At 42.5% G+C, this 14,815-nt stretch overlaps 1 long non-coding RNA gene across 1 annotated transcript in view; it reads right to left on the reverse strand.

Annotated features, from left to right (window-relative positions):
- Positions 1-4,757: 4,757 nt before the first annotated feature.
- LOC144827527 (uncharacterized) overlaps positions 4,758-14,815 on the reverse strand; it is a 60,710-nt gene continuing 50,652 nt past the window's right edge. The window contains exon 3 of the long non-coding RNA XR_013610235.1: positions 4,758-5,701. This is a non-coding gene — a long non-coding RNA (uncharacterized LOC144827527). The remainder of the gene's footprint in view (positions 5,702-14,815) is intronic.

A 14,815-nucleotide genomic window follows, 5' to 3' on the forward strand; every position in this document is an offset into this window, starting at 1 on the left:
CAGCATGAGCAGTCAGGCCCTCCCTGTTGAGGTGGATCTCGTGGTGCAGCACAGGTGCCGGTCCCGGGCCCTGGGTAAGCTTTGTGGCAAGATGTGCTGGTTCAACCCCCAGTGGGGCAGGGATGCATCTAGTTCAAAGGGCGGCCAAAGGGAATCAGGAGCACCCCGGCCCAATTACCCTTGGACAGCATGAGCAACTGGGGCAATGACCGCCCTGGTCTCAGGGGTCCAAGTCTTGTGGATGGAAAGGAAGTCAGTCTCTAAAATGTGGAAGATATATATAGATCTGTATCTACCAGTCAACTTTATTGGATCATAACCTTGGCAGCTGAACATATCATAACTCCATTGGTTCCAAACATGTTTCTGGTCCATAAATACCCCATATATAACTACAAGACATTCCATCATAACAAATAATACAATACACTATTTTGTGTACGATAAGACAAGGAGATACTAATTACACGTTTACTCACAAAGGTTAGATTTTGTCTCTATTAGAAATTCATATGTAAGGCACTTCAATATGTTATAAGTCAAAAGTGTATGTGGGAGCTCATTGAGGGGATGTAGGTGACAAAGAGGTGGAGAGAAGTGGATTTTCTAACATCTAAGGGGTTTTCCTATTACTATAAGAAAGAGTATTTTAGATCATCCCTACAATAATAGTTGAACAGCAGTTGCCAAAGTGTGGCCATGTGCAACTCTGGAGTTCTGCTAAGGCACAAGGGAACTTGATCAGTTGCTGCATATTCATTAGCAGATCAGTGGTGAAAAGCATGCAGATAACACATTGTTTGTCAGCAGAAAGCTATCGTCGGGAAGCAGCTCGTGGCATTTCCAAAACAATTCAATTTTACCCCAAAATAGTACATTCTTTCTCAATCGAGGCCGGCCTATTTTTAAAGATGACAAGTTCAATGTGAATGCAGCACTATTTCAGGACTTGGCTTGTACTGCGCTGAGCTGTTCTTGATTTAAAAACTGTTCATTTATTGTTAACAGAGACTGGCCGCTTTTCACATCATTATGCTTACTGGTTGAGTTGAAGTCGTGCAGTATTTTCTGCTTCTGTTCTGCTTTTCCACTTTCTTGTTCAGTCACATAATGGAAAGTGAGGGGAGCCAGCTGCAAATTATAGTGATGTGGTGCTTTCCTCTGATGTGGCTTTGATAATGAGGTAGAGTAAACGGATATCAGCATTCACTGAAAAAGTGTTGGGGTAGGGGCTGCTGCTGCTCATTCAAGGCCAGACGGCCACTGCAGGGCATCTCCACCTTTCCATGGTTGTCCCTCAGTTGCCCATTCTCCAGCAAGAAATCACAAAGACACTTAGTGACAGATATTGCATTAACAGGGGAGCTGAAAGGAGGGTTACACACATGAGTCCTGAGGCACAAAAGGCATCTTACTCCAGTACTACTAGATTACAATAATGAAAAATGCAATTCACAAACCAAAGCCTGGCGATCTTACTCGTTTTCAGTATGGAGATTTCCACCACTGTGCAGAGATGTCCACATAGGTAGGTATGCTATTCTGTAGTAAATGTGGTAGGTACCAAGGTGAGTATTGGATTAAGAGCAAATCAACAAGGGTGTAGAGAGAGACATGGAAATACAAAACACCCACTCTCAAAACAGTAGTACCATTGCAAATTACAAAATATATTCCTAAATGTGCTACAGCCCTAATACTGTTTAAAAGGATTACATGCATTCAAGTCCAGCTGTGGACTACTTCAAACACTACACATGGCCCACCACTGGTACTGCAACACACTTTCATAGAATACAATGGAAGCTGGGAATTACACTAACACTTCATAGGAAATAATATTAAGTGATGGAACTTCAATCTAAATGTATATTGTATACATTTAAATCTGAGTGTTTACAGGCTTTATAATGAGTTTGGTGGTCTTACCACCATACCGCCATGGCACTCATCTGAAGAAGACCGCTGAGTTGGCTGTCTTCCACTCGTCCTATTAAGATGCATGCAGCCTGAACTGCCAACTGCATCGACGGATGGTGTCTCATCAGCGCTGTGGAGGACTGGAATGTTGTCGATGTGTACTGGATCGGCGTACAGGGCTGGGGGATCCCGCCAGAGGATTAAGAAAACACAGTTGCGCTGGCATTCTTTTGCGGAGATTCACCGACGGCTGTAGTCTGCTGCCAAACACTCTCAGCAAAGACCCATAACAGTGACCATTGGATAGATACGAATACAACACACCTGATGTCCATTGGCCAAGTGGATACACCTGTAAATCATACTTATAAAGCACACATCGTTTCAGACCATGATTCTTTGCCACTCCACTGAAGCACAGCAAGTCAGACCCCAATTTCAGGTGAGAGAAGGCAGCTCCTTTTTACCCAATCCCTTTTACCACTCTCCACACACTTTTGTTGCACATTTTCCTCACATCCATTAGTGTTTTTTTTTCCAAATTGTCACTTACTTTAATTTGGAGTTATGCCACGCCAAAACAATGCACGTTTTTCAGAGGCTGAGTTGTCAGTCATGGTACATGAAATCATAAAAGTAGAGCTACAATTGTTTGGAGCCAAAGTCCAACATACTTCTCTCAGTAAGAAAAGGGAAATGTGGTTAGTAGACAGAGTGAATGCTGGAGGTACCACCCTGCGCACACAGGAGGAAATTAGGAAGAGGTGGAATGACATTAAGGAGAAGGTGCATTCTCTGGCCTTCGCACAATATCTGGAGGCACAGAAGACTAGTGGTGGTCCTACAGCACCCCAATACATCTGTTTCCCTGGGCGTAGAAAGTCTTGGCCATCTTACATTCTGAGGGCTTGACAGGAATACCCGGGGGAGTAGAGTCTGGTAGGTCACACCTCACTAACTGTCACAATACCTCAATGTCCTGTTTGCTCTTAACTCAGCTTTTAACATTGTGTTGTGTACCTAGTTTCCTAACATGCAATCCCCAAAGCATCAGAGATGTAGGTCTGTTTGTGTTAATGTGTATTCTTGCATTTTAGATCACATCTATCGATCTCCATTACATGCCACATATTGGAATGGTGTCTGTAAGTGTATTACCATAAAAATATAATTCCTGGACCCATGATGTGGGTAGCTCAAATATTTGTACGGTATGAAGGTCACTCAGCTTATTAGAAGTGGCAGGTGACCGCGCACTACCTTTGAAGTGCTGCGCACGTCCGTTGGCCGTCGCGGCCCCGCACGCGCAATAGAACATTCCACACTAGCGCAGAACAATCGGCGCAGTTAAGGAGCTAAATGTTTGGGGATGTCATGTTTATTCCTTAATCCAAAAGGCAGGACATCTAATGAGCTTCTTATTTCAAGTACATATATTTAATGTCTCCAAATGTCACGTTAACAAGCTCAATACCACTGAAATATATCAGAGAAGTAATCTCTACCTATTTAGTTCTTCCTAAGTTTCTACTACTGTGTCATAAAACATTTGGATGTAGATACTACACTTCCACCCATAACAATGTTCTCTATTTCACAGCAGGCCTATCTGGCAGAGCTATTGGCCAGAGCTTGGCCACCACCAAAGAGACTCCCACCCCCCCCAAGATCAAGTCCTTACTGATGACAACAGTCCTGGAGATCTGGACGTGAATGACGTTGCTGGTCCATCTGGTCAGCCTGGGCAGATGTCAACAGGGAGTCTCACTGTAACCACACCAACACCTCCCACTGCAGCTGCAATACCTCAGCCAACCACAGTCCCCCAACCTGTGTACTTTGCACAGTTACGTCTATTTGGTGCCTCCCAGTGCTAGATCTTTTGTGACAATCACCAGCCCAGCTAGAGAGGAACCACAACCCAATGGGAGAGGGCACCCTGAGCCAAGGGCACAGGGTGGGGATAGGAGTCATAGGAGGGGTACTATAGGCCAGCTAAGTAAGGCCACTGGGGCCAATCACACCCAGGCCACCATCAACCAAGTCTTGGGAGCCTGTCAGGACTCCCAAGGTGTGATGGGCCAGGTACTAATCGAAATCTGGGAGATGAAGCAGCTGCAGAAGGACATACACCGTCAGATGCAGGCCAACTACACCAACATGTGTTCTCTCATAAGGATGCCGCAGGACATTCACACACCTATGAAAGAGTTTCCCAACACCACCTTCCTCTTCCTGTGGTCCAACATTAGACCCATCAACATCTGCGGCAGCCGCAGGAAGGAAGGCCCTGCAAGAGGAAGACTCACCTGCAGACACCCTAGTAAATGCTGCTTTGGATCCCCCCACACTGCCAAGAGGGGACGTTCACACACATTTCCAGGAGTTGCAGATAGCAAAACCTCCACCACTGTGAGCAAGAAACTTCACACCTAATTCCCTCCAGAGTGAATAACACATTCTCTCTGTGGACACATTTAGCTTTCTGATGGGAATAGTATTTTGTACATTGGACTTCAAACAATTTGAGATCTACAACTATGGCTTCATTCACCATGACTGACTTTTTCACTTTCGCTTTTCCCTGTTTCATTTTGCCCAATGTATATTTTCTCCTTGTTCACTTCAATAAATACACTAGTCAGAAACTCATTGCCTGCTGTAGTACATCTCTCATCTACCAATGTATATATGTACTCCCATTGGAACTTTACAATGCCAAAAATATCAGTTTATGTAAGCATGGATATTTCGCATGTACACAATGTTTTGCTCTGGATCACAACCATGTCTCAACAACACATACATACAAGTGTATTCTAATGTACCATCTTTATTCCATTGGTCAAACAATAGGCTGTAATTATGTCAGAAACATAGCAGATCACACATGACTCAAATATTCTGTGTCAGTGATCACATTTTAGTGGCAGACCTTAACAAAGTTGGAGAGGGGGATCCATCAGATAATTTCATATTGAATAGTCAAAATCAAAATGGCTGATGTCATGAGCTGAAGCAATACCGTCTAGCTCACAAAAGTAATCTCACATGAATAACACCAATCAGGGCTGGACTGGGAACTGAAACCATCCCTGGCTCAGTAGGCCCCCCTGGAGGAGAGGGCAGGAGTGCGGCCAAGCTGTTTGTTAGGGTGAGTTTCGGCCAATTTTGTTACAGGGGGCAAAACTTGCCAGCCTGCGGTAACAAAAACAAAACTCAGGGGCCCAAAATCAGCCCCCACCATGGCGGACCACCGGGGAAATGTCAGGTACCCATTACGGCCAGTCCGGCCCCGACACCAATAGACAGATACATGGCAGTACTACATTTTCTGATCATAGGATCATTCACATCCATTGTTTGCACATCTGGTCTAATGTACTGTCACAATCAAATGTCAGTGGTGTGCCACAAGCACTTTGCCCTACAATGAGTAGACACATCAACAGCCACATACACTTTACACACAATGAGGATTTTGCCAATGTGAAGGGAGACTAGCATGATTTGTACCCACAACAACATTTTTTTTCTAACACATGATGGCACACATATTGCATTAGGACCACCACCTGACAAGGTACAAGTCAAATGGATTCCTTATAACTTCCATCCTATCACTGTGCAAGCTGTCTTGGTACAGGATTTGTACACTCAAAGTATGTGACAGAAATTCCCAGGAACAACCCATGCCCCCCTTGTACTTTGGAACAGCTACATATAGTCGCAAATGTCACAACTCTGAAATATCCAAATGAAGACACCATGGTGAAGGTACCTAAATCAGACAAAAACAAATACATTAGCTATCAAACCATACATATAAGACAATTCACAAAGTCATCTTCTGGAGAACACAGTACATGACAAAAAGTGAAAGCTAAACAAGGCAACACAAAATTACCATCTGTCAAAACCTTCCTCATCAAACACCTTTCAGCTGGATTTTCCAGAGCTGGACCTTCCTAATCATTAACCTTAGCATACTCATCACAACAAGACTTGCTGTAACAGTCAAAGTCATACACAGGAAACAATGCATTTCTTGTGATGTGGAGCACTGTCTCATTCTGTGTCCAATGCACCTTCTTTAGTTTGTGCCTTGGTGCAAGGTGGCACAGGGTGCTGTATCCATAATAGCCGCTTGTCCATCTGTCAATGCTAACATGCTTCTTTGTGGGAAAAAAATAAAATTCACTAAAGAATTTCATAACAACTCCTAAGAAGTTCTGGGGCCATATTGCAAAAAGTGCCCCGGGGGTGCAACGGGAGTGTGTGTCCACTTTGCGCACCCTGGGCCACTTTGGTATTACATAATGGGCCGCAGACCCTTGTGCGGCTTCTTATGTAATACCAATAGCGCTGACGCATATAAAGAGCTATCTTAAGGGGGGCGTTCCCTCATGTGCATAGGGGAAGCCCCATGCAAATGAGGGAATTCCTTTGCCTCGACGCAAGGGCCGTATTGCAGGCGCAGAGGCAAAGAAGCTTTCAGGAGGTGCACTAAGTGCACCACGTCAAAGGCTGCGCACTATCAGTGCGCCCCATGAACTGCTCTCTCCTGCAAGGGGATCTCTAATCCCCGATCAAAGTGCAGGCTGGTTTCCGCCTGCACGATGTAAACACGGAGCGGATTTTAAGCAGCTGCACCTTTTTTCACATGAAAGCGCTGCCCCCAGGGCAGCACGAGTTTCCAGCTCCCCTGAGGGCAGCGTATTCATCATAATACGGCGCTTTTTTCTTCATTGCATTAGGCACACCTTTCTAAAGGTGTGCCCAGAGCAATGAAGGAAATGCGCCACATGTATATTGCGGCCCCTGATCGTTACAGCTTTCACTGACAGGAAAGTAGCAAGGAAACCATAGGTCCTAACACAGGCAAAGTAAACTGGCCCCTTGTGAATTGTAGGGTAACACAAAAGAGCCACATCTAGGTGCAGTGGGCACCTGACACTACTGGACCCCGGTGCCACTATGCCTGCTGCACCACTGAATGCTACGCCCCGTCTGAGAAGGACTCTTTGAATCCAATACATTGACTTCAAGTCTAGGCCACAGTTGACAGTATACATTTTTCACTTTTTTAAATAACTATTTTTATATCGCTGGTGTTTTGCCTGAGCTTTCAGAGCAAACCAACAATTGGCTTATTATCTCTCTCGCGGTCCATTGCGATTGTGTCTACAAATTACCTTAAATGTGCCGTCTCCTGCAGAAGACTCGCAAGTCTAACATAAGCTCACACACACTCTCTCTGACACTTACTCATATCCCCCTCATTCACTCTTTCTAATTCATTTCCATTCCTCACTCCCATTCCTCCATTCACTCCCATTCCTTCTAACTCACACCAACCTGACATATCTCCCCTAACTCATTCTAACTCAGTCACACTCACACTCTGTCAATCACACTGCCTCAATCACTCTCACTTACTCGTTCTCATTCATACTTATCCATTACCTCTCACTCATGGATTCTCACTGTCACTCATATACACACGCACTCTCACTCTTTCATACTCACTGACTCTCTCTCACTCCCCCATTCCATGACTCACACGCTCCCACTTTCCCTCACTCAGTGTTAATGCATCACTCAAATGCCTTCACTCTAATTCTCTAATTCTTACTCATAATCACTCCGACTGACTCACTCTTGCACACTTTTACTCTCAATGATTCCTGGTCACTTTTACTCACTCACAGATACATACACTCTCACAAGAACCCTAATGCACACTCACATTCACTCACACCCTCACTGATTTATACTCAATTTCTTTCACCCACAAATACAATCACACATGGAGGCCCTTACTCGCACTACCATTCACACTTCAACAGAGCCTTTAAAACTTTTTTTATTTACTGTGCTTCCTTTGGTAGTAACTCAACAATGGTAGCAATAGGGCAGGAATCTAGTGCTGGATATTGAAGCTAGCAAGGCACAATTTCTGTGCTGGTAACAAGGAGCCAGACAGAGCAGTAGAGCCGGGAATAATGACAGGAAAACCCCCCTCAAACCCTCCAGCAGCTTCTGCTAGGGCTGAAAGCACAATTCTATCAGAGGCTGGGACAGGGTTAAAAAGTCCACCCCTACTGCTCTATCTGAACTCTTGCTGGCCATAGCGATGTGCTGATTAGCTCCCTGACAATGCAGTTTTAGCAGATTTGCCGTGGGGCCTGAGGCATGCAAAGTATGTCTGATAAATAATATGGATGTGCCTGTGATATGGAACCATAAATTAATATACAGATTGTGTTATCCCTGTGCACACTTTTCACAAAATGTTTTGTTAGAAATTTTTCACGTTCTGGTCAGCGCTGCTCCTGTTGCACGTCGTCAGACCGTGCCTTGGTAAAATGAAGAAATGGAGTGAGAATGGACCTTCTCACAAAGAAAGCGCGCTCAATTCCATGCGGAACAATTTGTTCCCTTTCACTATTCCAAAACTGATTGTAATTCAAGAAACTCATTCCATTTTATCCATGATTTAAACGTTTATTTTCATCATTCGAATAATAGGTATGTTCATCTTATTATTCCATTGAATTCATTTCCCAATCTTCAAAATAACACCCAATGCATTTCGGGTCAAAGAAAAACAAGGACCCTTCTTCAGGGGTCTGTAAGGAAAACATACAGGACCAGGTTAGTGACCTACTCGCTATCGTGGCAAAGCATCATAATGTACATAGTCATCTGAAAACAATGCGTGCTCTATAATTGTGAACCTGATGTTATATCGTGGCATATACTATGCATAACGTCAAAAATTCACTCAATATGACATAATTGCGCAGATAATCTGACATTAACTCAACAAATCGAAACGCAAGCGATCATTTGCAATTGAATTACTGCCAACATCGTCATTTGAAAACATCATTGAATGTTGCATGGGTTGACCTAAGCATGTGCACTTGGCTAAAAATAAATTACAACTAGCTCTCGCACTTACTTGAAGATACGGGACGAAACGCCTCTACAAACGTTTCAGACGCCATAAGCGGGCGGCTTCACTATGTGTTTGAGCTATAGCGGGAAGGAAATTCAATATGTGACGGCGGTCACATGACGTGAGACTGTCAACGTCACAGGGCTCCTAAACCAATCGACCCATTCGACCTTTGCATGTGACGTAGTCACATGACATGAGTGCACTCGCTTCCCGCTACCATATTGGGTACAGAGTAAACATTACGTCAAGTACATGCAAACACTTTAAAAAGAGCAAAAAACATTTAGCATTCAGAATGATCTAAAGAGAACGGTCACAAATATGGATATTTCACCGCATAATTCATATACTACTGCATAACAAAACATTTTAACGACAGATGTTCATAAATTAAGCTAATTGATGAAAAGGACACATGGGAAAAGAACAGGCACTGTCCTCAATGCTCGGATAAATTTATAAAAAGCACAAATGTTCAATCCTGTCATTCATCCCCACACAAGAATACCAAACAATTTTACAGAAAATAATTGAGCATGCAAGAGAAATGAATTGGATCAGTGACAAAACCAAAAGATTGTTTGAAGTGAAATACCCGAGAAGACCGCGACTGTACATGTTGCCAAAAATACATAAGGATCCTGTAAATCCTCCATTCAGACCCATAGTCTCGGCTTGTGGCTCCATCTCAGAACCGATAGGAAGATTTGTTGACCAATTCCTACAGCCCATTGTCCAGAAATGTGCTACATACATTAAGGATACAACAGCCTTTTTGAAACTATTACAGTCAATTGAATTCCAAGAAGACTCAGTTTATCTACTGTGTACTATAGATGTAGTATCTTTGTATACTTCGATCCCGCACAGTGAGGGGATTGAAGCATTAGAATGGAGCCTATTACAAAGCGATTTGGATGAATCACAACAAGTCTTTATTTTGGAATTAATGCAATTCGCCCTGTTCTATAGTTACTTTGAATGGCAAGGAAAGTTCTTCAATTAGTGCAACGGAACATCCATGGGCTTTGGGGGGGCTCCCTCATATGCCAATATTTATATGAACAAATTTGAACATGATTACATTCTTGAAAATCCCTGTTGGACCAATGACTTAGTAGTATTTAAGCGCTATATTGATGACATATTCGTGATTTGGAAAGGTGAAAAAGCTGACCTGATACATAATATAGAGCGGTTGAATACACACAACGAAAGGATCAAATTCACATACACTGTGGAAGATATATCGATCGCTTTCCTGGACGTCAAAGTTTCAATACATAACAACAAATTGAGCACTACGGTGTACACAAAACAAACTGATCGGAATTCCTGTCTACTATTCCAGAGCTTCCACCCTGAGACATTAAAAAAACATTTGCCAACGTCTCAATACACAAGATTGAAGCGCATAACTAGCAATGAAACAGATTTACAAACATCACTGGAGATTCAAACTCAAAAATATCGCAGAAGAGGGTATCCGGAAACAGTTCTAAATGAATCTTTGAACAGAGTGAAAGTAAGATCTAGAGAGTCTTTACTTGAGACTAATGTTCTACGAAGTATGAGCAAAACGGTATGTGTACTGAAATATTCCACAGATGCAACACGTATTAAGCGAATCTTGAACCAACATTGGTCATTGATTGTGAGAGAACCGGATTTGAGTGAGCTTTACAATGACAGAATCACATTTGCATATCAAAGATCACACAATCTTAAAGAAATGTTAAATAAACCCAGTAAAGCTAAAACATCACACAAAGGAATGTCCAGATGCCAGAACTGTGTTCATTGTGGCAACATGATGATTGGTAACCAGTTTACACACCCAACCAAAGGATATCAAATTGATTTACAGCATTCACCTACATGCGATACTAAGAACATCATTTATGCAATCAAGTGTCCTTGCGGAAAGGTATATGTGGGCCAAACAGAACGCAAACTAAAAGTCCGTATTACAGAACATAAAAGTAATATTAGACTCGCTAACATAAAATCCACGGTGGCTCAACACTGGATACAATTACGGCACCAAATCTCACAATTAAGATGCACGATTCTTGAGGTGGTAAAACAACGCCTTGACATGGACCCCAATAAACAAAGACTACAAAGAGAGTTTTTTTGGATCAAAAAACTGAATACCCTACAACCTGTGGGGATGAATGACAGGATTGAACATTTGTGCTTTTTATAAATTTATCCGAGCATTAGGGACAGTGCCTGTTCTTTTCCCATGTGTCCTTTTCATCAATTAGCTTAATTTATGAACATCTGTCGTTAAAATGTTTTGTTATGCAGTAGTATATGAATTATGCGGTGAAATATCCATATTTGTGACCGTTCTCTTTGGATCATTCTGAATGCTAAATGTTTTTTGCTCTTTTTAAAGTGTTTGCATGTACTTGACGTAATGTTTACTCTGTACCCAATATGGTAGCGGGAAGCGAGTGCACTCATGTCATGTGACTACGTCACATGCAAAGGTCGAATGGGTCGATTGGTTTAGGAGCCCTGTGACGTTGACAGTCTCACGTCATGTGACCGCCGTCACATATTGAATTTCCTTCCCGCTATAACACATAGTGAAGCTGCCCGCTTATGGCGTCTGAAACGTTTGTAGAGGCGTTTCTTCCCGTATCTTCAAGTAAGTGCGAGAGCTAGTTGTAATTTATTTTTAGCCAAGTGCACATGCTTAGGTCAACCCATGCAACATTCAATGATGTTTTCAAATGACGATGTTGGCAGTAATTCAATTGCAAATGATCGCTTGCGTTTCGATTTGTTGAGTTAATGTCAGATTATCTGCGCAATTATGTCATATTGAGTGAATTTTTGACGTTATGCATAGTATATGCCACGATATAACATCAGGTTCACAATTATAGAGCACGCATTGTTTTCAGATGACTATGTACATTATGATGCTTTGCCACGATAGCGAGTAGGTCACTAACCTGGTCCTGTATGTTTTCCTTACAGACCCCTGAAGAAGGGTCCTTGTTTTTCTTTGACCCGAAATGCATTGGGTGTTATTTTGAAGATTGGGAAATGAATTCAATGGAATAATAAGATGAACATACCTATTATTCGAATGATGAAAATAAACGTTTAAATCATGGATAAAATGGAATGAGTTTCTTGAATTACAATCAGTTTTGGAATAGTGAAAGGGAACAAATTGTTCCGCATGGAATTGAGCGCGCTTTCTTTGTGAGAAGGTCCATTCTCACTCCATTTCTTCACCATAAATTAATATCACATTTTGCACATGCACATTCCAGACATCTAGTTGCACGGTACTTCCTTTTTATCAGCACTTTGCAGATGGATTGTCGCTCAGCTCCCCTCAGGGTAACTGATGTGCATGGATGGGCTGAAGGGATTGACCTGCGCAGTGCAAAGGCTAAGGGCATTATGTGGCGGTAAACAATGGGTAGGGCACTGCCCAAGCATCCCTGTTGATGAACCGCCACTGCTTGAATGAACGAAAAAGAGGAGAAGAGGGAGGGCAAAAAACACAGAGAAGAGAGAGGAATAGATGACGGGATACTGTGATTACTAGATGGCTCCATGCCACTGGGACACCGCTTGCGTTTACTACAAATGTTCTTTCGAGAAGTTGCAGTCTGGATTCAGCGAGAATGCAGGAATAGGGGATATCTGGTTGCACATGGTAGTGAGTCTATCGGACATGGTAGGTCCATTGCTGAGCATGATAACTCCTTCCACCTCCTCAGAGAATAGAACATCCACAGGTGAGAGAGGTGCAGCATAGATAGAGGAGGACAGGAAGCCAGGAATATATCTTTGTATTCCAAGTGTGACAGCACTGGCAGAGAAAGTAAAGCAGGCAGTGCGCCAAGAACTTTATAATATTTCAAATGACGGCATTCAGAGACAGATGGAGGAGGGTGGCAGAATGGCAGGCATATGTTTATATATGTGAAGGGGTAAGTAATAGGACACTGATGGAAGTGAGAGTGTAAAGCACAAGGCTATGTAGTATGTTTATGTTTAAAGGATGGGACCATTAAGGAGAGCAGCAGAAGGCCAGACACATTTTTGTGACAGAAGAGCCATTATGAGATCTTTACTATTTTATGTAATGGTATTTATGGCTTCGCTAAGACACTATAACAGGTCTCCTCCCCCATTACTTTCCTTGGCAATGAAGAACAATCAGTGGGGTGAAGGAGCAATGCAGGTCACCCCGTACCCATAAAGGGACTCAGACAGCTCAGTAATTACTCATGAGGTCTTTGATGACAACTAGAAAGTAGAGTACACAAAAAAGTCTGGGTCCAAACAGGTGACAATGATTGGGATGCGTGTTATGTTGCTGTATCTTTAAGAGTGTCATGGACAATGACATCACTATCAGAATGATTATATTCCAATTGCTGAGAATACAGTTTGCTGTAACTCCTGCCTGTTGATGGTTGATCATTAAAGCTACTCTACAACCATTACTGAAATAGAGTGCTTGTATTACTGGCGACGAGGGTCAAGACCTGATTGGGGACAGGTACTTTCAACCATCAACTCCCCTACACTTGGATTATTAATTTGGACTTTCTTTCATCGACTTTGGATTGTCTGGACAGTTTGGAATTGTTTATCCTGAACGCACCATGGTATTTGGATATCATGCACTTCTCCCATTGGATTGACTTATCTTGGACTATTGGATCTGTGCATTTTCTTTAATATTTGAACTTCTTGACTTTCATTTTGCCTTCCACAGTGTAAAAATCTCTTGGCCATCTGACTTCGCACTCCACACTCGCGTGTAAGAAAAAGGGGAATCCAGAAAATCGTATGTATATTCCCTGATATTTTATCTATTGAAACTAACACACCGTTGTGTGTAGCCTGTTTCTTTCTAAAACTCGCGCGCAACATTGCGTGCAACATCGCGAGCAACTTGACAATTTTCACGCATGTGTTTACCTTCAAATCTGTCTCGTGTGAAACATTGCCAGTAGAGTTCTTGTCCGCGCGCTTGATCCCTGTGTTCTCTGCTGACGCCTCGACGAAGAGCCTCACGTCTTGAAACAACGTCCTGACGCTCACGCACGACGTTGCTCATCATTGCGCTGGCAGCCATTGTTGTCCTGTTTCCTTGACAACTGATTCAACGCCGATACACACGGCTGTACATCAGCAAATTCTGCTTCGTTTTTCTTCAATTTTCAATACGATTTTCAGCGCTCATGCATATAACAGCGCATTGAATTGGAAGCATCATTTATCTTCACTATCTGCACATTGACCATCGTTTTCTCGCTGATGTGCACAGCTGCACATCAAATTATTTTAAGGTTTGGACTACTAACGCTGATGTGCACAGCACTGCTTTATATTGCTTAATTAATCTAGACTGACCATTCTAACTTATTGATTTACTACTTAGTTAGAATTTGAACATTCTATAGATATGTGCAATAACTTAGTTTTCTAACTACCTGTTGTTCTACACATAGGTATTGTATTCACCTTTCATAACTTATATATTAGAACATACTTATCTTAATAATGGCCACTACTTCTAGCATGTCACAACCACCTCCTTTTCTTTCAGAAGAAGGTGAACCCATTCTTCCTTGGAAAAGATGGAGGAATTTGTTTGATTCTTATTTGATTGCTATTGGGGGAGAGAAATTTTCAGCAGTCAGAAAACAAGCTATTTTGTTACACAATTTGGGTGTTGAAGGTAGACATACGTATGATAGTATGGACAGTATACCTGTGGGTGGAGCTGATGGTGAACCGGCAGATATTTTTGAAATGTCTATGACTATGTTAGAACAATATTTTGGTCCAAGGATAAATGTTGTTTTGGAACGACATAGGTTTTTTACTCATGTTCAAGGTTCTCGTGAACGTGTTGGGACATATGTTGCTGCTTTGAAG

The sequence above is a fragment of the Lissotriton helveticus genome, chromosome 4_1 (genome assembly GCF_964261635.1).
Source record: "Lissotriton helveticus chromosome 4_1, aLisHel1.1, whole genome shotgun sequence".
NCBI lineage: Eukaryota > Metazoa > Chordata > Amphibia > Caudata > Salamandridae > Lissotriton > Lissotriton helveticus.